A 25666-nucleotide genomic window follows, 5' to 3' on the forward strand; every position below is an offset into this window, starting at 1 on the left:
AAAAATATATTACGCGTGTAAATGTTTGAATATTATTTGCACTATACTAGGAGAACGTCAGCATGATGATTTATGCTATGTCTTTTTGACAAATAAAATTTCGATTGCAAAATTTAAATTGCTTTTAACTTGACTGTCGCAACATTTGCTTATTAGAATTTTTAAGTTTAATTTATTTTCACAAATACGTAATTGAAACATCGTGCGACAGCTTTTGGGACACCTTATATACAAGAGAAACCTTATTTGCTCGTAAAACAGACGGTGCTGTCATAGAAAAAAAACAATTCTGCATTTTAATGTACGGTAGAATCCATCGGTAGCCGCAACACGTGCCCGCGTGACTCAAGAAACGCGTCCATCAATATTCCAACGCGAGCGTCTCAGTCATTGGTTAATTTTGAATAGGGGCTCATTTGTGGTCTTCACGCTCGTACATTTTCTATATAGATAGCCGTGCGCATGTGTATGAAATGCAGAAGTTGCAAAATCGCGCTGGACACGAGAATCCTACGAATGTTCGACGCATGTCCTTCCGCTTCCTCGAGCGCCACATGTCGTCCCTTTCAAACATTCTTTTTTTCTCCTTCTTTCTATCTCTTTTGCGACCAATCCTAGTGTCCGTCCTAGCGTACCTAGGAGCCCTCCTAAAATTTTGCGACGCGAAAAAGCTAGAACGGACAATTTTGTCACGCCACTTTCAAGGTAAAATGTGAAACTTGTCGTCCGCTCTGATTCGTTCGGATTCTTGACACGTTCTAGAATGTGAGCAGCCAGTACGAGGATACTAGGCCAAATTGTACATTTGCCAATGATGTTTAAACAGATGTACAGTTTTCGAAAGACGATATTGTTGTCGGGTGAATCGAAAGTATTGTCATTCCTTCGTTTTGTGTTTTTACAAGCGTCTTGTGTAACAAAACAAATAACCGTATTAAAAAGAGAGAGATTTTCTTCAGATGGTTGTAAGTTAAGCCAGGTATATACGCGTGAGCATATGCGGCTGTTAGTTAGGCGTAACTCAAATCGACTTCAAAAGCAACGCTGACAAGCGCATGAATTCGACTTCTTCCGCATACTGACTTGCCACATAAACGCATTCGCGTATACGACTGTATGGCGTAAGCGGTATGCGAGTGTTGCAAAGGTACAGTAGATTTGTGCGCAAAGACGAGGTGCTACGATAATGCATACTTCTATGGGGTTCTTCGTACCTTTCTCCAAGTAAAAAAAAAGCAGTCATAAATAATCGTCGCGCGGTCCCGTGTCTTTAATTGCACTTGAATTCTTCTGTGTCGCAACATATCAAGTAGATATACGGCGCTTCTAATGGAGAAGTCAGCGACTGCAAAACCGCCGTTTCTTCGTTCTGACTGCGAGTTGTCATTTAAATGATCTCGAAAGAGTTTCTGCAAAAGCGAACTCTTCCGCGTACCGTCGAGTACCGATCTCGGAAGATGCATCGAGGACGTGGCACATTCCATTACGTGACACACAGATGTTTGAGGTCACTCGCAGGAAGATGCCTGCGTTTACGACACAGTCCGTGAAACGATAACTCGTTTTTACGAATCGCCACTTTTTTTTCATCCTCGTCCGGTTCATCCAGGGTCAAATCGATTTCGGTCAGAATTGGAGAAAAGTTTATGCGACGGTGCGCCGGGCATTGGTCGGGCGGATTGCACGGAGCATATTGCGGCCCCTTTTTAGCGTGCGCCATACGAGTCAGCTGGCCGCCTTCTCTCGGAGTCTTTGAGCGTATGTACACGGGTCAGAGTCAAAGCGTCGAGCCCTCGAGTAGCCGACCGACGCATTTCACACGTGTCAATCGCAATAAGATTTACCGTCGTCCGTGCCGTCCCCGTTCCCTTCGTCCCGTTTCGTTCGCGCGTCGTATATGCGTGCACGTCGGAGTAGTCTCTCGTCTCCATTCGTTCGTCCGTTCGCCTTTCCCTCTTTCGCTTCGTAAATCATTCTGTGCGTTTTACCTTGCGAACCACGACGCGACGTTTACGGGTCCTACGCTTATTGGATCGGTCCGAGACGCGTTGTACCGCGTTATGGATTTTTTCAGAATTAGTCGCGACTGAAATACTCGTAACGAGCGAGATGTGAAATTATGCGCAAAGACCGGATGCGAGCCGATTGAACGGACGTCTCGAGAGGTGATTATTTCGCGGCACGCAAATCTAGTTTGCGTAATATGAAATGTAAGCGCACAATTGGAAAACGATTTCTAAACATAAAAGATATACATAACTAGCGTATATATAATTGCACCTAGAAGCAATTAAAATTGTTTTTATAGATACAGCAATTAGAAAACATTTTCGCTCTGTCACTAGAGGAAATATTGATTCTCAAAAATGTGCAAGTATAAATATTACAAAAATGATGTCTTAATTTATGTCATTATAGACATTATAGATATTAATTTGGTTAAATATATGTATTTACGTATTTGTTCAAAGAATAAATAAAAATATATATCTTCTTTACAGCACTTTATATTTGATCCGCTTGCAAGTTTACTATATGAGAAAAAAGATACTTTCCGTTTTCTTGAGTAATCAACCATGCTCGCGCAAGACTTCGTTGTTCTTCGCGCCCGTTTCATGAATGTCGTAATATTTCCTCGCTTATATGCCATATATATATATAGAAGAATGGGCATGAGCGGATCGCCGGAGATGGGCAGTAAACCTTCGAAGCGTGTGGCTTGAGTAAAGAATGAGAAATTGTAAGTTTGCAAAGTGATGACGTGTTTTTACAGAACTAACGGCGAAAAGCAACTACAGCTTTTTATGGCCTAATTTGCGATATTGTATACACTCGCTTATTTATCGTAGATGAATGATTAACGTGGTTGATGCAACTCGTTCGTTACTAATTAGTCGACGCTCAACCGAAATAGCAGCGATAATTACGTTTAAACTAAACGAAACTCGTCGAGATACGATAAGTTTAAGTAAGCACGCAATTTTCGTAGAATCTCTATAGATGCATCTCGATCATTGAATATGTGTTCGTGATACCACATACATTACAGTTCCGTTAGGAATTTCATCCACGTTCCCGTAGAATACATATTTTATATATATATATGTACACAAATTTTATTTTCTCCTTTTTACACATATTTTCCTCTCTTTTTGGCATCCCGTGATTCGATACTGACATTTTTATCGAAGACGGAAGTTAGTTTAACGATTTTTTTAAGTTGAAAAGAGATTAAGAAGAAGAGAACAAGATTGAGCAAATATAAAATAATGGAATATTGAAAAAAAGTACATCGATATATGTTAATATTAGAAAAAATTAATCGGCATATTTCCTGGTACTGTTAAAGTTTACATAAGTTAAGTTTAAAATTTCAATATAAATTAAGTATAAAATTTTATAAGAAAATTTGTTATAGTTTAGACTGCAATTAACTATTAATTGTGTGCGTGTGTGTATGTATGAGAAAAGGAAATTTGTTTATATTATATTTAATTAAATTATATATGTTACACGATGTTTTAATTCTCAATAATTTAATTCAATTTGATTTGTAATTGCCATCATATTTTTTGTTATAAGTTGCACGTTCTAGAACACTTTAGATTCATGTGAAAAGTTCATTAAAAAATTTTAATGTGACGATAAGGTTCCTCAAGCAACATCAAGATCGACCCGATAAATTTTTTCGAGCGTAATGATCTTTCCCTAGCGCCAGTCTCCGCTATCGCGCGTCTTAACGTAAAAGAATCTCGGTCACGTCCACGTGAGGTAAACGCGACTCATCGCTCTCTGTGGTCCAGCTATTCATACGAGGCTTTATAGCGTGTTAATGAAAAATGCGACTAGTCAGCTGGCGTTCGTCTTTAAGTGTACCGGGTGGTCGCTTTCGCCATGATTACTCTCGCCTCAATTCCTCGTATGCGAACTTCCTGCAATCAGCGCATCTCGTATCGACTTCGCGGAAGTCTGTTCCTGTCTGAAACGCTCGTTATAACGTGCAATTTTGCCAACTAAAGTCGCGAGGCATCCGATACTTTCTTCGCTCACTTTCCTTGTATGTCAGTGTTGTATCATTCCGGAAAGAAAGCAGCAAGAAGGTGTTGGAATAAGGAGGGAACTATGGACCAGGTGTAAACACTAAGAAATGATATAATTGCACGGATGCTCTTTAAGGAATGCCTTTTTGCTGGAATACTCTAGCAAAATGCACTTAAGAGCGTGCTCTTAAAGTTTCTTTAAGTACCGTAAAATTATCCATAGTAATAAGAAGACGGTGTGCATGCAGATGCCGGGAGGAACGAAGGAAATGCATTCGACGAACGTGCCATGCGCGTGCTGTGTGAATTTGATCCCACGAAACGCGATTCTGATTTCTTGCGAACAATCGCGCACCACGCCGCTCGAAACGCGGCCGCTCGAAACGCGTTAGAATCGCGCCTCTCATACTTTATTATAACGGGCGCGATGATAGCTCAATTGTGCGAAACGTTAGATAAATTACTGTTTCGAATCGCTACGGCGAATCGCACGGATAGATAGAGAAGGATAATAAATCGTATGGAGGAATGGGGCGTGATCGACGTAAGCATAATCCTTTTAGCATTTTCTAGCGAAGATAAAAAAAATTCTACGGAATCGGCGTATAATATCAGCGTCATTGTACTACACGTAAAATCAATATTGCTCGAATGTCTTATCAATTAATTCAAAGGAAATCGAAAAGCAACATTATACAAGGCATCAAACGGTAGTAAGGTTTTCAATGTCACCCTGTACATTGTGCACAAACGAATCTGTGTATACGTATACTAGACGGTATATACTAAATGTCTACATAGATACCTAGAATAGATACTGAATCCGTACGTGATGGTATATAAAAGTGCACAAGAGATGCCTATCACCAGCGGGAAAGGCATAGAAACCTGCATTATAAGCTCCTGCTTACCATCAGTATAGTATCCATTAATTGCCAGCTTTTCAAGCATGCTCGACCCGCACGTTTTGAAGCTTGCAAGCTTTGTATTTCTGATACTATATATCAAGCGAGGCTGAATGCGTACGCGAAATTGAATCTTCGAAGCTTTCAAAAATATGTTATATAATTTCTCTGTTGTTCTTTTGTAATAACAATTAAGTTAATTTTGAAAATAATTTCAACTGTTTTAATAAATATCTACATCGAGTTTATTTCTTTTTTTCATGATAACATTTTATACTTTTGTCTGCCTGAGTGAAAAGAAATTATAATAATTTTACATTTTGTGAAAATAATTATTAAAAATATTAATTATTCAATGATTGTATTAAATGTAAAATGCAAATATTAAATTGCAAAATAAACATTGTATAAATAATTAGTTTCTATTTATGAAATTTTAAAGTTTAACAAATTTGCGTTGCCTGAATGTGCGTATGTACACGCAAATTAGTAACATAATTTATAAGCAACATTAATTACGTAGACAGGAAGTTAAAAAAGTGAATATATAAGAATCAATTGTCTATAATAAAAATAATTTGAAATTATACTTGAAAATAATCTCTCTAAAGAAATGGTTCAACTTAAAACGCATTTTTACTATTTTTGATGATATATATATATATATATATATATATATATATATATATATATATATATATATTACAATTATAGAGAAGCATTGCGTGCAAAGACATCAAAAATAGTAAAAATGCGTTTTAAGTTGAACTATTTCTTTAGGGAGATTATTTTCAAGTTTAATTATAAATTTTATATATTAAATTATTATTTATATATATATATATATATATATAAATTTTTGTATATATATATATATATATATATATATATATATATATATACATACACATATATAGACGCAATGATGCTATCTAATTCAGAATGCAAAAGTTATTTCATTAAATAATTACAAGCAGGTTATTCTTGAAGAAATTAGTCGCATGTCTGTAAAAATTGATAATAATAGAATCAATAATTATGGAACGGTATAAAAGAGCAAGGATGATTGGATGATGAACGTTCATAATCTTAGTCAAGAAAGAGAAAAGGAAAGAACAGAGAGTAGAGAGAGAAGAGTGTGCTTAGCTTCGACCGAAGGAGAAGTTCTTGCCGCGCGTTCGCACCGTTTCTCCCGTTTCCTCTTCCTTCAACGATCCAAGCGAGTCTCCCTTATTTTCCAGTTGGTTAACATCCGTGAACTATGAGCAAGTCCTTACGACCGGGACGCGAGAACAGGCGAGGGACATTATCAATGGATCTACCTTCTTCGTACGCTTACGAGAATACTTAGAGTGGCTGGCGCATGCGTTAACGTGGTTTCTGCTTCCTTTAAAGAGAGTTTCGTGCCTCTAAATGAACCTCCTTCCTTTCGTTTTTCCACTTATTAACTTGGATGATTCCCTGCCTAACGGCGGAAAGATGATTACAGAAGTCGTTTACAACACCCAAAGCGGAAGTGTTTCAAGCTATTTCATGATTTTGCGGTATTTCAAATATCTGCTTTTTTTCGATTAAAGTCCTAGTCGAAATAATTAAAAGTTACAGATAACAAGCCATAACTTTTTGAAATATAAATAACATTTTATATAAAATTTTTTCAAATAAATTAATTGCGTCGCAATTTAATACGTATACAAAGAGCAAAAATATTCAAACATAAAAAGTTTGAATATTTTATTTTGTACTTTAGAAATATGCATATATTATAAATTCGCAATGAAACATATTCGATATTTAATAAATAAATAAAAATAAACTTGTATGTTCAATTTTATCAAACCAAACAATTTCACAGTAATTAATAACTCATCAATTAACGAGATGTTTGCTTTTTATATCTATTGCAATGGCAGTAAAAACATCAATCATGTTTAAAATAGGAATATAATTCATAATAATCCTTTGTATACATGTGTATGTGTGCGTGTATACAACTTGTATGTAAAAAATTTTGTCGACGATTCTAATCGACAATCTCGCTGATAATTAATCAAAAAAACTGACGTTCAGTCGTCACCTTCTCTTTACTGTTTCGCCTGTGCGACATTATTCTCACTACCGTGGCAGCCCCATTACTTTATTTTCTGACGTCTGCTTACGTTATGAGAGCTAAACAATCAGGTTGACGTGTACAATAAGGCGCGGCCGCCTTTGATCATTCTTGACATTCGGTATTTTCATAATTTATTCTATTGCTCCGAGTTTCCCTTTACTCTCCCCATGTAAACCCCAACGGCACGTCCCCGACTATAGGATAAAATCTATTCGTTAGAAACGTCTGTTCGGAAAGCGGCGTACATAGAAGCGCATTAACACCGAGTATCCTTCATAAATTAGAAGTCGAAATGCGGACGCGTGGGCAACGCTTAATAAGGCATTTAGATAAAAGACTGGTACCCTCCCAAGACTTTTCCGATTTATCACGCTCGCGGCCGGGGTCCTTGCTCGCAGACACGTGAAAGTATTAATTTATCGGATATACAACTGGGAACTTAAATCAATCTAGACAGTTGTAGAAACTCGACAGCTTGAAACAAGAGTAAGCAATGATATATGTTTTGCGATTATAAATTTATATATAGAGAAATACATTCTGTTCCAAATTTTCCCAAAATAATTTAATTGTTCTTTTTATTATATATATTAAATTACATTTAGGTAGCTATAATAATTATTCTGTTTAAAAAACAGAGATTATATTAGCATAAAAGAAATATATAAAAAAACCATATTGACACAAATATTTATAATTAACAAAAAATTAATTGATTATGTAAAATGGTAACGAAAGTATGTTGTTTAATTTATATTACATGTTCAAAGTTAATAGTTAATTAGTGTTTCCAATCAAGTAGACTATCAATTACAACATAGGATATGTTATAATATGACGAAAATTTCCAATTTGATTTTAATTAAATTTATGTAGACGTATTTTCGAATATTATTATATACGCGTATATGCACCCGATGAATGAAACGATAACTGGGTGCTCTCGTATGAGATATTATCCTATGGGATAAAATATTAAATAATTAAATTTTAAAGCATTATGCAAAAATATTTCACAAAACAATTCGCGTAACTTACAATGCATGTTAGCGAAATTAATAACAAAGCGTAAAATCTGTACGCGTCACTGAGCTGTCTCGGGCGAAAAATTTACGAGGCATTTTTAAGACTTTCAATATCCCGCTCCCAATTTTGGGATACAAATCGCCTTGTTCCTCTCGTTCGTGCTGATGATTCACATTCCAGATGTATAGCTTCCAATAACACGTCTGACTTCTCGCGTATGCTCGCCTTATGGCCTCGTTAGAGCGGAAGCTCATTACACCGTCTAATGTCTACGGAAATTAGAATTCTCTGGCTTCACTTAGGGCACGCTAAATTAGAACAAAGTCCGATTTTCCGCTCGAAGATTCTTAGACTGCTTAATTTTATTTTTATGTATATCGGTATACGTTACAAATTAATATTTTTTAATGCCTCAAACAAGAAACCTAAATACATCAAATCGTATTTTAACGTTTATTTGAGATATACTTCGTAATTAAATAAACTTCTATGTTTATAATGTTTACCTTTATGTGTTTTTCAAATCTTCGTTAATCAACTTTATCTACTAAATAAAACGAGCAATTAGATTTCTTCTCTTTCTGCTTACCGAGAAGTTTGAATAATCTAGGACTAACACGTATTTATGGTGAGAAAACACCGTTTGACGTGTAATGTATTACTTTAATTAATAGTTATGTAACTTCCTTCTAGATGATCATTACGTGTACATTGCAATTAGCCTCGTTGCCCAACACGGCGTTAATATTCGCCTTGGAGATTGCGCAGGGCAAAAAAAAAAAATTATAATATCAAGTACTCGGTTGGACTCTGAAGACGTTAATATTTTTTTTCCGCGCATTCTGAACGTGACCGAAATCTTCGTGTCTAGTCTCTCTGATCCGAGCCCATCCTCTCGACCTCCACGAGCCTCACGATGCACCGGCGGCTCGGGCAGCTAGAGCGAGAGAGGGAAGAGAGAGAGAGGAGAGGAGGAACGTTAAGACTCCGTTAACTTCGTCGAGTATGAGCCAGGAATTGCGTGGTGGATAATTAATTGGGTGACATGTCGTGCGCTAGGTACTACGCCAACGGCATCGAGCCGTTATACCTATTCTACGGTGCGTTATAAATAACACGGCGCATCCGCGTATTTGCATATTAATTTCGTGTAATGAAGCCGATTAGGCTAATGAGTGTCGAATGTGACTGTCATGGCGGTAACTCTATATGCAATTCTCTCTATGCTCGTCGATTAACTCCCAGGGCAACCTATCTCTTTTATCGCCCACCTGCGAGCGATCGTCCGATCGATTTAAGCGAAATTCAATTAACCAGATGCATTTAAAGCGCCGCCAAAAATCTACGCTCCGCATTTCGCTGCATTGTGTTCCGATCGCGAGGATGCACGTACGTTCTAATTATATGACGCGTCGTAGTACGCAGACCCTCATAAATTACACTATCGCTCGCGGCGGCGTACGGTTAGACTCGCCGCAAAGTACTTCGTACTTTGTTGATTTGAGAGAGATCGAATGAAGCAAATTGAGGGGATGCACACCAGCTACCGACCATTCGAAAACGATACCCGTCCAGCGGGCATACGAGATGTGTTATTAAACAAATGCGATAAAAGCGATTTTGATTAACGGGTGTTCCTTGGCTCGAACGGCTTTTGGCGCCCCCTCCCCCCAACCCCGGATCTTTAACTCCGATTAGTCCAAGGATACGTAACTACTAATTTACATGATGCAGTGAGTCGCGCTTTTACTGTTCGGAAGTTACGCGATGCGTGAAGCAAGGGTGCAAGTGAGAGGCATCTCATTAAAAAGCGTAGCCTCCAAATGCTGCGACTTGTACTATCCAAGAAAACTCTCAGACACAATCGTATTCGACTTTCGTTTCGAATACTTTAATATTTTTATGTTCTACGAGTCGTATTTAAACCTTTGTGACATAAATACATATTGTGGTTGCATTCTTCATTTTAAACGTTTCCGCGTAACATTTCCCTTCGAATGTCAAAACACACGATTTACGTAGACTTAACGTATCACTATTTTCAGTGCTGTTTATTTGCCTTGCATCTAATGCCCCGCCAGATGCGTTCTACGCTAAATTAACGTCTTCCGACGTAAATACAAGGGGGAATAAATTTCGATTAAAGCGAAAATTCCCAGTCGGCGCGGATTGAAAATAATGATTTGCGCGGCGGTGATTATTAGGGTCGATAAATTTTAGTTAAAACTAATGACAAAAACCACACAACTTCCACGCGAGTCGAACTCGACTCGAATATCCGGCGTGTCGTAAGAGGGAATTTATCGGCGCGGGTAACTCATATGCCTGCATGATTTATCGGCGCGGGTAAATTAGCGGCCGGTTAATTAGTATGCGACCACAAAACGAAACAAAGCACGAAAACCGGTGTGTTTTTGAGTGTCGAGACCGAGTGACCGATGACATGTGTCATAGCACGTCGACACGGATAAAACGTACGTGAAATTATATAAATATAGTAGCATCTGTATAAATGTCTGAGATTTCATGCATATTACGTGAAAATTAATTTAACGTCAAAGTAATTGCTTTTAACATTGTACTGTGCATAACGAAATTCGTGTTATAATACTCTCGCGTATTTAATACGAGTAACAAAAAGTAAAACTATATGTAACTTGAAGTGCAAGAATAAATAGCGCTGCCGTTATTATAATCGCGATTTTTCTTATATGATAGAGTATCATTTCTGGCATCAATATGCATCCCTAGCTCACTCGAGCGTTACACATATATAAAACCGACTTATTCTCTCCCGACGGCAACCGTTGTCCGAGCATTACTAGTCGCGCGGACCCATTACGGTAAATCAGCACTCCCACTCGCGGTATGCTGAAACATCCAGCACTTTGTATTTATTTATCTCATCTCGTCGCGCGGCGAGAAATCGCACACGAGGGAGAACCGAGAGTTACACCTGTACGGGAATCGCTAATGAGAATCCCCGCAATCACCGCGCGACGATAGATCGCCTCGCCTCGCCTCGCGATCGCCTTCGCGACGCACCACCGTCGTCGCCGAATATTATTAAGGACGTTTAACAGTTTGTAGCTTTAACATCGGGATCTTGTGCGTGCTCGTGCGTTCGCATGTGCGCCAGCTGCGTAAATCACAGGGCCCGCCCGCGGGCCCGCCGATCGAGCCGTTCGTAGGGAAATTAGACACGCGTGCTGTATAGCAACCACTATCAGCCTCTCTCAGTCATCCTCATCCGATTCTCTCGTTCGCGCTCCTTTCCGTTCTCATCGACCCCAACCTCCGCTACCAGCACCTCTTTCTCGGGGCCCTCTACGGTCTCCTCCTCATCGTCGTTCGCCGTGCACCGACCGGCGGCTAATTTATGTAATTATGCGATCTTACCAACACTAGATGGTGTTTACTCGAAAATCCCGGTAATTATTGGACGCATGTTTCACCGCCCGTGTGCGTTACCGCCCTTCCCTTCCTACTTTCTCGCGCTTTTTCGTTGCCCCTTTATCGCGAGATTCTTCTCGCGCGGCTCGTCTCCCATTACATCTTTCGGACAGCTTCGTTCCAGGTCATGATGCATAAATCGTGCGCTCGTATACGCCACGAGTCACGAGCACGTGTGAAATGGGTATATGGAATTTTTAAGAAAAATATGCAAGGTGTCAACTCGTGTGTTATTACATATGAAATTCTTATTTCATGTTCACACATTGCCTTGTAAATTATGGTAATGTGAACGGAAATGACAATTTGATCTTTCATCGTGTTTTAATAGTGTCTATACGTCATCGCTAAAAACATTGAAAACATTAATTTTTTTCTTTTTAAATGTATATAGAACTAGAAATTAAATGTAAATTTTTATTTAATTTTTATTTAATTACGAGAACATGAGAAACCATGAGACACGCGTATTTATATCGAAGTAGCGTAATAAGCGGTAGATGAAGCATCGACTTCTCTTTTGTTTAAGGTAAAAGAACGGAATGTTATGCGAGTTTATCGAGTCTGGTGGTTCTGATAGCGAATAATTGGATCGCCCGTCTTGTAGCTGTCGCACATTATTTGTCCCGTATCAATTGCCATTAGTCATTCATCCAAGCCCATTTGCTGTGGCGAGACGCGTCAGTAATCACTTCCGCGAGGAAGACGCGAGCGATCCTGTTGGCTCGTTACAGACATGTTCTACACGCGGCGATTTGTCCCGCGTTATCTACGTACGACGTGTTCGCGAAACGTTAACCTACCGTTCATTAAGTCTTTAGATTTACACACGCGAGCGCGCACGCGCGCACATCCGACTCTTCTTCGTTGCAACAAGTTCCCCGCGGCCTTTGCCGCTCGTAGGCTTTATCGTTCATTTGTCCATGTCTAGCGACGCTATCGGTACGATCGAATTGTTTTTACCGCGCCGTTCGACGATTTCAATTTATAAACAATATCCGGTCTTTCGCGATCGTAAAGCCACACAACGCAGTCGTTAACATGAGAGTATCGTGAAAAAAAATCGCGCTAAGCCGCATTTGCGCATGATAAAGCGACTAGATTGTGAATAACGACCGTAGAAATTTCTCGATAAGAAATCATTAACGTTATCTAAATTTAGAAATATAAATAATAAATTAACTTCTCAATACCTAATATTTTAGCCATAATATTGAGAATTTGAAGCTAAATGAGTAATAGATGAGAATAGAAGATCGATATTCCATTTTACGCTTCTATTTCTTAATAACAATTTATGTCTATTCTTATTCTCTTAAAGATGATTTGTCTATGTAGTTCATCAAACACAAAATCTTCAGTAATAGTAATTTACCTAATTTTGCTAATTTTCCGTGTTAAACCAATTCAGATCCTTAAATAAATTTCCTCGTTCGTGAACTGTAATGCGGAGGCAATTTCATTCGTTCATATATAAAGAAATTTACTTGACGGGTTCTTACTTCTTCACGAAGTCGTAATGCGGAATATGATTCACAATGTACTGCATGAGATTTGACCGAGTTTTATTTCGTTTTGGTCTATCTTACGTTTATTACTCCGCAAGCAAATAATGCCCATGTCTCGACGTCTATTATAATCACGCATATATGCGTGTCTGGCACGAAACACCAATTTTGCGTGTGCCAGAAATGTACGGTATTCGTTTGGCAAATAGCTTTTTCGTGGAATTTAAACACTGTGGAATGAAGTGGTTGACTACTTGATCAAGCGTCGCGTATACATTGTGAGTTATTTCCGGAAACCATGTTACCAAGTGAGATTTACATAGGTAAATGAAAAATAATATTAAAAAAAGTATCAAAAGCGATATCTCAACAAATTGTTCTAAACTCAAATTTTGAAACTTCAAAGCATTTATTATGTATATTTTTCGCGCAGACAAATATGAATTATTATTTTCGAGCAAGACACGATTTCTCGCAAGAACCAAGTTCCGTTTGACAGGAGAAAATCGGAATTTCCGACAACGGCACGTTCCTATTCTTTTGGAGAACTATTCCCGCACGAGCCGGATTTCCTGCAACGGTCGCGGCACCTCTCTCGAGGGAGAGGAAGTCGACTTTTACGAGTATGATCAGTCACGGGCGTCACGACGCCAATGAGGATGAGCCTCTCTCCGCGAAATATCAGAAACCTGGCTCTGACACTGACGAAACTTTGTCAGTGTCTCGCACGATTAGCGGCCAAAGGTCGATTCCCTCTGATCTCTCTTGCGCCGCGGTCGGATCATTCCTCGTTTCTCCTGCGGTTTAAGCTGTCGCGCGGCGTCTAATGGTTTGAAAGATCCCACAGTTTCTTCCGTGCTGCACAAATTATCTCAGTACATTCTTCTTGAACTAATTAGTACGGTACGGTTGCCGCCCACGTTGTATCGAACAATTAATAGGAGCGTGAGAAATGAAGGTGGTACTATGCAAGTATATATATCTATATGTCTTCGAGGAAAGACAGCGCGCACGCGATTGCATTCTGAATGATTGACAATATCGTGCATAAAGTAAACGGATAAAACTCGCTGTGAAACGATGATTTAGAAGATTACCTGATCCATCATAATCCAATCGCCCGAAATAAATCGCTTCTTTTCAGATGCGAGAATATTTTTGTCGTAATGAAAGTTTTACACACATGCCGTGCATGTCGATTTCAAATAAGCCAACTGCATAAAAAATAACGTAGCAAGAGAGATTATAAGAAACGTTTCAATTAAAATGGTTAAGTTAAAAATACCAACGTTTATACGAAGAAAACAAAAAGAGGAAAAAAATACGATCAGAAGAGACGTGAATTCGCGTTCAAGAATAGATCGAATGAATCGGTTGAAATGGATAAAAATATTATAAATGTAGGTCAGTTTGCAAATATTTCTGGCTCTGTCAATCCTTTATACGATCGCATATTTTTATAAGCGGATGTAGGTGTTTACCTACAGACAGCGGATGTGCTTTTTAATTAAAAATATTTTTTTATAAATTCGTCACTTTTATAAATTCGTGCCAACATCTCACGTTACCTCAACACTATATACTTGGTGCTCTCATAACTGAATCCTTATAAATTAATGATTGTTTGACTTAACTAAATGTCTTTTATAATCCGTTTACGGTAAATGTAGAATCGTAAAAATAAAATTGAACAATAGAATCGAAGTTCTATACATCCAATTTGTTACGGCTCTCGCAATTATCTCGTAACAAATTTCATCGGACGGATGATCGAATGAAAACAAATCCGACCAATCGAAATGTTAAAAATCCTTTCCGTATCAAATTCCGGTTTGAGATCTCAGGACTCCCCGCCGCGAGCACCTTTATTCGCGCTCTTTTTCGACTAGCCAGCGGAAGATACCGTCGGTCGTCGCTTCTGAGAAAAATCGGGATCAAGAAAGATTAGTGATCGCGCCGCGCGTCGGATCGAGTCCGAACTTTATTTTTACGGCTGCTACGAATTTAAGTACGGCCCGGAGGAAACACGTTCCCCGTTGGGCCAACCGAGACGTCCGCAACTCCGAGGCCGACGAGCCCTCAACAAAACTCGTACAACTCCGCCGGACGCGGCGCCCCATGACGTCGATTGTGTGTGGTCTGTCATCTTGTAGATTCATTTCGAGATCCGCTCGGATTGTTTAGGAAACAGATCTCTGCGGCTGTAGATAGAACTGCGTTTCGTTTCAGACACGCCAAAGTAAACACGGTTCGCTGTAAGAGAATCCGACAGTTCCCACATCTTTTCGTAGTTTCGTTCTCTCTCGACCAGAACGTGCATGATCGCTTTTTATCATCGTGTCTATTAAACCGTACATTAATGCATCTCTTTCTTAAAAATATTTTCTATGTTATGGATATTTTCAATGAAAATATAATAAATGTCATAAAAATTCTCTTATTCTTGTCCCATCTCAAAAAGTGTATTGCATCGATACTCGAAATCTCGAAGTTTATTGTTGTCGTTTTTCCGATGTGCTGATTGATTCTCTTTCAGCACTTACTTCGTGAACGGCTGTCATCGCGGAAATCGCATATGTTGACTATGTGAGAGATTAATAATGTAATATTCAATTTGTAATATGTCTAAAATAATGTAATATTAGAAGCTTTGTAACGCACGTTTGTTTTGTCTAATAAAAATAAGAATTATAGCTGAAAAAAAATTTCAGCATAAAGAAGCATTTTATATCGCTATAAGCATCTTCTTCGTGGCATGTGCAAGAGACATTGCTTGTTACTTGAAATAACGACTTAGCAGTTCAGACGCGATATATACGGGATCGACAGTGAGCTCGTTGCGAATGTGTTCTGCCTCCCGAATCACGTTTAACGCACGTCTAACGTCGACTAAGCTTTTTCAACCACGATTCATACGACACTTGTTTTGTTACAAGCCATAGTCGCAGGCAGCAAGTCACTTAAAGGAGACGCACTTTCTGGGGTGCTTTTGTCAACCCGCGACGTGCTCACAAATCGTGGTTGATCCAACTGATCGGCCGGTTAGACGTTAAGTCCAATGAAACATGGTCTCACTGGACCGATAACGTGACGAGAAGTCAGAGTGAACATTGCATCGATCTCCGATACCGAATCGTAACCCATAATTTCTGATGTGTTCAATCAAACGTGAAAATTATTTTCTGGACAAATCACAATGTCTAGTGCATTTATCACGAAAATTTGAGATAGAAATAAAAATTATACATAAAGATAAAAAAAATTTCTGCATTAAAAAAATCATTTTGTAGCTCTGCAAGCATCTTTCCGGGGCATCTGAAAGAGACATTGCTTATTAGGCGATTAACGAAATAACGAATTAGCAATTCAGACGCGATGGATACGGGATCGATAGTGAGCTCGTTACGAATGCGTTCTGCCTTTTGTATCACGTTTAACGCACGTCTAACGTCGACTAAGCTTTTTCAACCACGATTCATACGACACTTGTTTTGTTACAAGCCATAGTCGCAGGCAGCAAGTCACTTAAAGGAGACGCACTTTCTGGGGTGCTTTTGTCAACCCGCGACGTGCTCACAAATCGTGGTTGATCCAACTGATCGGCCGGTTAGACGCTAAGTCCAATGAAACATGGTCTCATTGGACCGATAACGTGACGAGAAGTCAGAATGCACATTGTAACGGTCTCCGATACCGAAGCGTATCCCGTAATTGCACATGTGCTCAATTGAACGTGAAAATTATTTTCCACAAATAACAATGTCTTTTACACTTATCACAAAAAGCTAAAATTCTGTATCTGAAAAAGTGCATTGCATCAATACTCGGAATCTTGAAATTTATTATTGTCGCTTTTCCAATGTGCTGATTGGTTCTCATTCAATGCTTACTTCGTAAATGATAGCCGTTCGCGGAGAACGCGTATTTTGACTATTTGTATTGAGGAGTTAATAATGTAATATTCAATTTGTAATTTGTATGAAATTATGTAATATAGATTTTCTAGCGCGCGCCACGCGCGCGTCTGTTTTGTCTAGTATTAATAAAAAATTGAAAGTAAAAACACTTAAAACAATAATATTATATTATAGTTTATGATGTTATCTCACATTCACATTAAGATTTCTCGTTTAGTTTAAAGAGAATTTGCAAAATTATATGTATATTTTATTAATAAATTTTAAAAATTATAGCCTTACATTTTGTTTTTTTTTAAATTAAAAAACAAAGAATGATCACACAAATTAAGAAATATCCACGGAAAAGTTATCTAAGAATCGAACAAGTTTGCAGATCGCTTTTTCTTTACAACGTCCGCGTTCTTGAAAGAAAAAACGCTAATACGGCAGACGTATGTACCCGAATGAGCACGACGTTGAAGAAAAAGAGGCACTGTCGTAAAGAGTTGTATGGGTTGGGCATATGTTATTCAGAGTGCGCTCAGTGACCTATTGTAACGTAGGACAATATAGTACTGCTCTTCAATGGCTGGCTGTTCTCAAGGTGTTATGTTATGTGTTGGCTGTTATTCAGACGAATAGGAAAGCATTCAGAACCATCGCCGTTGGTTCACCATCGTGACACGGAGACCCAGACTCCATCATCGGTCAGGTGACATTCATGATCGCGAGTTGTCGACAGTACTTGTCGATAAATTAACTCTGCTTAAATAAACTAGCGACAAAGATTTGCGCAAAAAGGTTTTGCTCCTTGCAATGCTCGATATCGCAAAAAAGTTGTTTCATCTAATTACCGTTAAAAGGATTTGTCAATGAACTAGTCGTGGATATATTCTATTCCGTCATCTCGTAAAACATATTTCTGTAATAAATTTTGCACTTCATATTGCTTTGCGTGAGTATGCAATACGTAAAGTGTAATTCTATTCAAATAACAAGATCATATGCAATTAAACGTTCCTTGAAAAGCAATATTCCAGACATTCCAGAGGCATGTTACTAATTGACAAGTCCTATACAGATACAACAGGTAATTAATAACGTCTGAAGATGTACCGGGTGATTCATGCTGGACTAGTGACTCATCGTGAAGATCTCAGGCATGCGGGGAGAGAGGAGCAAAAAGGGCTAACCGTAGTCTAAGATCCGGTGCGTAGTCTAAGATCCGGTGTGCCTAGAGGGTTTAAGTCCACTCACCGCGTCTCACGCTCGAGAGGGTGGAAACGAGAACGCCCCGGGGCAGGAAAGGACGTCAGTGACTTAGCGGCCGTTTGCTGAGGAAGGATATCCTCTGTCCTCCCACTCGCAGTGAGACGTGATATTTGGATTTGCTCCTGCGGCAGGAACAAGCCCTGTGCCCGCCGGCTTTCATTTTCTCTGATAGTGAAATCCAATGGAGACTTCGTAAGAATCTCTACTCGTAACTTTATGAGTGGCTCACGTTCTTTTAACTATTATTTCTCGTTCTAGTCATTTCATATTTCTCAATTTTAGCACAATTTACAGAACGGCAATAGTAACTCTCTTTGAAAAGAAATCGCTGAGTAAAATTACTATTTTGAAGTGAAGGAACGAAAAGACTACAATTATTATTACGACTCCTTAATTGTTTGGAACAATTATAAACTATTAAGATTAAAAAATTCAAGATAGAATAATTTGAATTTGTATCTCATACAAAAGTGTAACATTGTTACTTTGTTCATAATATTATAATAACACTTGAGAGAAAATATTTTTTAACTTTAATAAATATTTATTCGAATAGTACTAACAAAATTTTACTTATGGTACATTTAAAAAAATAATACTTAAATTAGTAATTCTTGTACTAAATAAATATACATTTACATTTAATAAATGTTAGTGCTATTCAAATAAATATTTATTAAAATTTAGTAACTTTTCCCTCAGTGTACGTTTTCTATTATGCGTTTTTATTACATATAATGAAAATGCTCAGTATAACAAAGTATAATAATATTTCGATTGTATGGCACATAAATATAGGTGTTTCAAAAATATCACAAGTAAATAATATAATACAGGTTCGTTAAATCTGACAGTAACTTCTCAATTAATCACGCAGCGTCCTTGAAGCCTCGAACCTTATTACCACCCACGGCTCATTCTTCGAAGCGTCCTGAGATACGTTCTCGCGCGAGTGGCGATACTCATTAGTAAATCTCTATCCTACGCGAAGTGGGCGGATGTGGACGAGCCGCGGCGCGAAAAGGCAGGCCGCCGCAGAAGCCGCTGTTGGGTCTCGTCCTCGGAGCCGCCTTTCTCAGAGAATACGCGTAAAGCGCGGCTCCATCTCCTTCTTTCTTTCTTTCTCTTAACCGTCTTCGCTACCCTCATATCTTCGTATTCCTCTTACGGATCCTTTCGTTCTCGACGTCGTCATATTTTCGCATACCTACACAACGCATTTCTCTAGCGTGCTTGTACGAGACTACTAACGCGGGTATTCTCAATACACGGGAGAGAAGGAGAGATACCGGTCGTGCGGCGAGGCTTTATGCATCGGCAACTTTAAATCACAGTCTGGGAATAACTTACGTATGGATAGATAGTTATTACTATAAAGCTTATGTGGGACGTGCGTGAGCAGTTGGAGGACCTACAATCGACTCGCCTGACTGGTCGGCCGTCTGACCTCAACTTCTTTCTCGCTTCCTTCGATTTTTGCTATCTTTATCGCCCGCCACCTCTCTCCGCTCCTTAACGGAAGAGGTACATCTCTCTCGGCTGACCGTTACTAATTCCTAGTTTGCCGCGTATCCCGATTACTTATTACGGCGTCGGATGACAAAGCATGGCAGATCGGAGAGTTACGAACGGATTTGTCTATTGGCAATGCGGAATGGATTTAACGTGGTTATTTCTTATTGTAATTTCATGGTATTTGCTGATTAAAATTTTTTCTAGTAAAATGATAAAGCTGTCAGCGTGCTAATTATTATACTGGAATGTCTTCTAGCTTGAAACAGAATTGTTCACGCAATTAGCTAAATAGTTCTTAATTTAGCGAGAAAAGGTTAAGGGTTGACCACTTGAAAAATATGAAGTTCTTATGATTCAAAACTATAATGCAACAATTTGTTGAAATTTATTTTAAATAGAATGATATCACAATTAAAAAAATCGTCACGAAAAAATTAATTTCTCGGAATAAATTCTCTTTATCTTTCGTTCAATTTTTTTCAATTGAAATTCGATATCAACGATAATAAAAGAAAAAGATATCTGGTTTTTTAATATGTCACAATCATTTATAAAACGACGTTATACACAACATGCGGAATTTGGTCGACAGCGACAATCTCAGATCTCGAATGCGAAACCACGTCAGGCCGTAGGTATGCGCGGAGGCCTCCGAAGAGACGGCGGCCTCTAAGTGGCCGAGTGGCAAAAGTGGTCGAAAGTGTCGTAAATTAATGCGGAGCACGGCCGCCTTTTCGACGATCTCTCTCTCTCTCTCTCTCTCTCTCTCTCTCTATCTCTATCTCTCTATCTACCGCCGTGTGATGCGGGCCGAAACGTTAATCGGACTCAATCTCGTGCTAAAGGAGAGAAAGAGTAACAAGAATCGTTCCGCGCGTCGCGGGAAATAACTTGTGCGGGAGAAGATCCCTGTGGAAGCGATCGCAAACATCGCGTCTGATTTACGTACAACGTATGGAAGGGGGCTAAGGAGAGGAAGTCACAATCGAGAGGAAATGGCGAAATGGAGCAAGCGTGAGCAGCGGACGGAGCGAAACGGAATCGACCGGCCGCCTGCTGAATATCATTTTTTCCGCTCGAGAAAATTTTTCGTTCTCCTTTTCGTTCCACGACCATCGTCGCCGTCGCCGTCGTCTTTTCAAGAGTACAGGGATGAGATGAGAGGAGGAAAGGAGAATTTCCCTTTTCTCCGTTTCCGCTCCTATGTGCCCGACTGCGTGCTCTCGCGGTGCCAGACGCGCCGCGCCGTTTCTAGTCCTGTCGTTTGTCAATCTCGACGAGATATCTCGCTTAGGGAGTCCCCATCCTTTCATTCTTTTTTTTCCTTTTTCCGCGCGTTGTCGACGACCAAGTCGTCGCCGATGAGAGGCTTACGCGATGATGCTCTTCTCCCTCGCCGAGTGCGAAAGACGACGCGGCGACAGGAGAAAATCCGTCGAAATTCGATAGAGGTTGCGTGAGTGGGAGCGCCAGCGTGAAATCGCGGGGATCTGCTGCTTCGGATTCGGAAACTTTTCTCGGAATCAAATTGCGCGTGGAAAGGAAGCATCGAGTTTTCGTTGCCTCGATATGATTTATAACTGTGAGTTTCGTGTAATCGATGGGTAGCTGCTCTTGGAGCGAGTCGCCAAAAAAATCTTTCACGAGTAAGATTTCCTATGACGCGTTTCACAAAACACGAACTCTGCTTTGAGAAATGTTTTTCTCATCTTTGAGCAATAAATTCAATTTTAATTGTGTTTAGCACGAAGACTTTGTTTTATTGCAAAATTATGCACACCGTAAATTATATGTTCGAAACTTTTTAATGCGGCACGACAAGCAGATAAAATCGGCTGACTTTGACAAAGGACGCTCGCAAGAAAACTGTAGTCGTGAAATCGCGAGAGAGAAACTGTAATCCCCGAGATAAGGTAACTTTAGATTTACCTTTTTGCCACTCTTGGAAGCCAAATTTTGGTCGACGGAATTTCGACCATAGTCGATAAAGAGTGGATCGACTTTGGAAAGTGGGAACCGGTTGCATCTTCGAAATTTATTGAACGTGGCTCTTTTAGGATTCGTCGTTATTACACGCACGTAGACGCATTCAGACGCGTTAAACTCTCATACCGCGCGGGCCAAATTGATGCGCTGATACGAATCGACACGACACACTCACAAAAGTTGCAAAAACGAGCACAGGAAAAACGCGAGTTGCATTATTGCGGGAGGAGCATAAAACATGCGGATAAACATATTTAAAGTCGTGAGGGGAAAAGAAACCGGTATACGCTCCATTGGTTCTCGGATAGTGCACTGTGAATCTTCAAAGCTATATCGATACGTGAATATTATTCAAATTTTTGATCGCTAAACAATAGATATTCCGAACGATGTGATAGTTTGACTTATTATCTTCTCAATGATTGCAGGCCCTAAACTGAGAAGTGTTTCAAACCAATATGTCATATGTCATAATCGGTAATAACCTGTAAATAACTCTATTATTTCCTACAAAAATTCTTATCAGAACTTTTATAAATTGTAAAATTGGAACACTTTCCAAAAATATTGAGAAAATTCACATCTTTCTCAGAATTTTTCGTAGAACTTTTTTAAGTTCAAAAAATCTAAGCAATTTTCTAAAAGGTTATAAAATTGTATAGAAATTTTGAAAAATACTGAAATTTACATAAAAATTTTAAAAAATTACTTGAGAAATTCTGAGAAAAAATTTATAATCCTGATAAAAATTTTTCACAAAATTTTCCATATAATTTTTTTCAAAATTTTTCGAAATTTGTGTATAATTTTATAATTTTTTAGAAAATTACTTACATTTTTTTAACTTAGAATATTTTAGAAATTATATATATGAAAAATTGTAGAAACATAGATATTCCTGAAAGAAGTATTAAAAAAAAATTTATATAAAAGTCCTGAAAAAAATTTTTCTGTGAGAATGGCTGAGTTATTTAAACTACTGATTATGACATATGGCATATTCAATTCGGAACACTTCATGGTTTAAATAAGAAACCTGTCATAATCTAGAAAAAATAGCCAAATTATTCCCAAAGTTCAAAATATACCCAATATATAATGATGTGATAATAATGACGATGTTTTTTTTCTATCTATAATGTTTAAATAAAATCTTCCTGTAATGTGGGAGCGTGCAGAGACCGCCTAAAAGATATATTTTCACCTACACTCATCGTTCTAGAACTTTGTCCAAGTGCTTACTGCGGTGTGCAGATAGCGTGGTCTAAGCCGAGGTCACGGGATGAGCGCATTACCCTAAGCGTAAGCGTGCAATAAAATCGCGGAGCTAACGACTGAGAGAATCCGGCGGAGCAATGCCGCGAGCAGAACTTAACAGCACGGCCGTCCGGGGCCCGGTTCTCCTGCGGTCCTTTCGGTACATAACACGGAGGATTTCGATAAACATTTCCGAACATATCCGAGGAGGTTGGCTATCGCGGTTTGACTATCGCCTAGTAACGCAATCGAGAAACAAGACTGCGTTTATTTAGCTCGAACATCGAAGCCTCGCCGGGAGGTCCGTTGCAAAACGATCGAACGTTGTTCAAGATAAAATGATCTGGTTGAATTACAGCGCGCACGCAGTTATCCGATCGCTCTCACGAATTGTAGTAATAAAATGGAAAAACATCGACTGACGATTTCCGTATAAATAACTCTGAGTATCCCGAGTGTACGAGAAAATCCGACCGAAATTGATTCGATTGCGTGTACGAGACCGACGGCAAACTTTATTCCAGACATGTACCGGCTAATAAAAACGTCGCGCTGACGGCCGACGGATTTGCAGTGTAAACTCTTCAAACGGAAATCGCCGAGAGTTGTTTTCCAACGGGCAATCGTAACATGGGGAGCTTCCGACAAACGCATCCGGCGACCGCTCGAGGCAAGTGACTTCGATTTTTCGAGTATTTCAAGAGGTGCGAGAGAAAGATCTACCTATCTAATATATATACATTTACCTACCACGAGCTTTAGGGGATTTAGCGCTTTTCTTGTAGATATTCTTTGGTGCAACATGTCAGAAAAGCGCCAACGTGTTGCTCTCTCATTATCTCTCTCGAGCATATTTTTAGAAAAGATCGATCCTTGCTCTTGTTTCTTTGGCACTTTAAACTTTTTTTCCCTACTATTCAACCTCCTTTCATATAATCACAGTTTAATTACACCCCACGATTCTCCCTTCATATTGTCCTGCAATCTCTGCTATTGTCGCCACGCGACTATTTACCGTGATACAAGCATAAATAGCACCGGAAAAAGCATCGGGTACTACTCGTGGCTTACCGTTAACGAAGATCGGAAAGAAATGTGACAACTCTAGCACTTACCTGAAACAGACAAAAAGAAAATTCTTTTATGAAACATGTCAACGCACACAATAATAAATAAAAGATTATGTTTAAAGATATTCAACAAGAATATTTAATAAAGTTTGTTATTTAATTGTTAAAGCTTTTCGTTTTTTTAATCCGCTTTAATTCGTTTTAGGCACTTTATAATTTGCGTCAGAATAGAATTTTATTTGTAATTTTAAACACTGTATATTTTAACATATATGTATTTTTTATATTTGTTATATACAAAATTAGGTAGTAACTAGTAAAAAGTTAAATAATAAAAAAGTTGATAAATAAATAATAAAAAAGTTAATAACTTCTAACTTATTTAGTTAAATTTTAATGATTTCATTTTTAACTCATTTTTAAAACTTGTAAAATTAAATTTCTTAATTTTTTCCTAAGTTAAAAATTTATCTATATAAAAGAACAAAATTTAAAAGAAAAAATAAATTTCCACAAAAACAATATTTCTTTGTTATTTTACATAAATTTAATTTAAAAATATTAAATTTAATTATTCATATTATAATTATTTTAAGTAATTTAATTTAAAAAAATAACCAATTTCTAATTTAATATGAATATAATGCTAATTACAAAATTAATTTTTAATTTAATTGAATTTTAACGTAACTTTTAATTTTAAGTTGGTTTTTTGTTTACCCATGTAACGTTTAACATAATTCATTTTATAAGTTATTAACTATAATTTAATTTAATTAAAAATATTTTCATTTATTCATGTTTGGTTATATAAATTAAATTCTTTATAGAATTCTATTTACAATTTTATAGCTCATTATTTATTTTACATAATTTTATTTATTTTTTGATATTATATTTTCGTATGTCTTTTTTTAAATAAATTTTTATAAAATTAAATAAAAATCTAATTCTTATATAAACGATGCAAATAATTGTAATTAAAGGTATATTGAAAAAGAAATTTACAAATATTAGAAAAATAAAAATATTTCATTAAGTTTCTTAAATATCTTAAAATACAATGAGAAAAAAAGAATTATTAATTTGATTTTCTTTAATTCAAATATTTATGTATGCAAGTTAAATTTTTTTAATGTAGTAGAGAGATATTAAATCTATTTAGATATTAAATTTATTTAGTTCAAACATATATATTTAACTTAAATACAAGACACTTGAATGGAACAAATTTAATCAAGTTAAAAAATTTAACAATTTTTTTTTCTTAGTATAAGAATTATATATTACACTATAACAAACAGTATGCATGAAATACGTATAAAATATTCCATGTACGACTGTAGACGCTTTACTGTTTCATGATGAAATAACGATGCGAGAAAGATTCTGAATCGAGGAAATAACCTTTACTTTCCGCGGCGCTAACGGTTTGCAACTCCAAGCGGAGAATGTGTCGTCACTGCCTTTCCCTCTTTATCTCACCCATCAAGATCACTCATCAACGCCGGCAACGATATACGACTCCGCGAATATCAATTTCAATGCGTAGCGAATATTTTTGGGGGACTCGACGATTCAAGGCCAGATACACGGCGTTCAACCGCCTTGTTTGTTTTTAC

General features: G+C 37.9%; 1 protein-coding gene across 3 annotated transcripts in view; it reads right to left on the reverse strand.

Moving 5' to 3' along the window:
- The window catches only part of LOC105196693 (ephrin-B3), a 568116-nt gene that overhangs the window by 193998 nt on the left and 348452 nt on the right, over positions 1-25666 (reverse strand). The gene's annotated exons all lie outside the window — the stretch shown is intronic.

The sequence above is a fragment of the Solenopsis invicta genome, chromosome 3, assembly GCF_016802725.1.
Source record: "Solenopsis invicta isolate M01_SB chromosome 3, UNIL_Sinv_3.0, whole genome shotgun sequence".
Taxonomy (NCBI): Eukaryota; Metazoa; Arthropoda; class Insecta; order Hymenoptera; family Formicidae; genus Solenopsis; species Solenopsis invicta.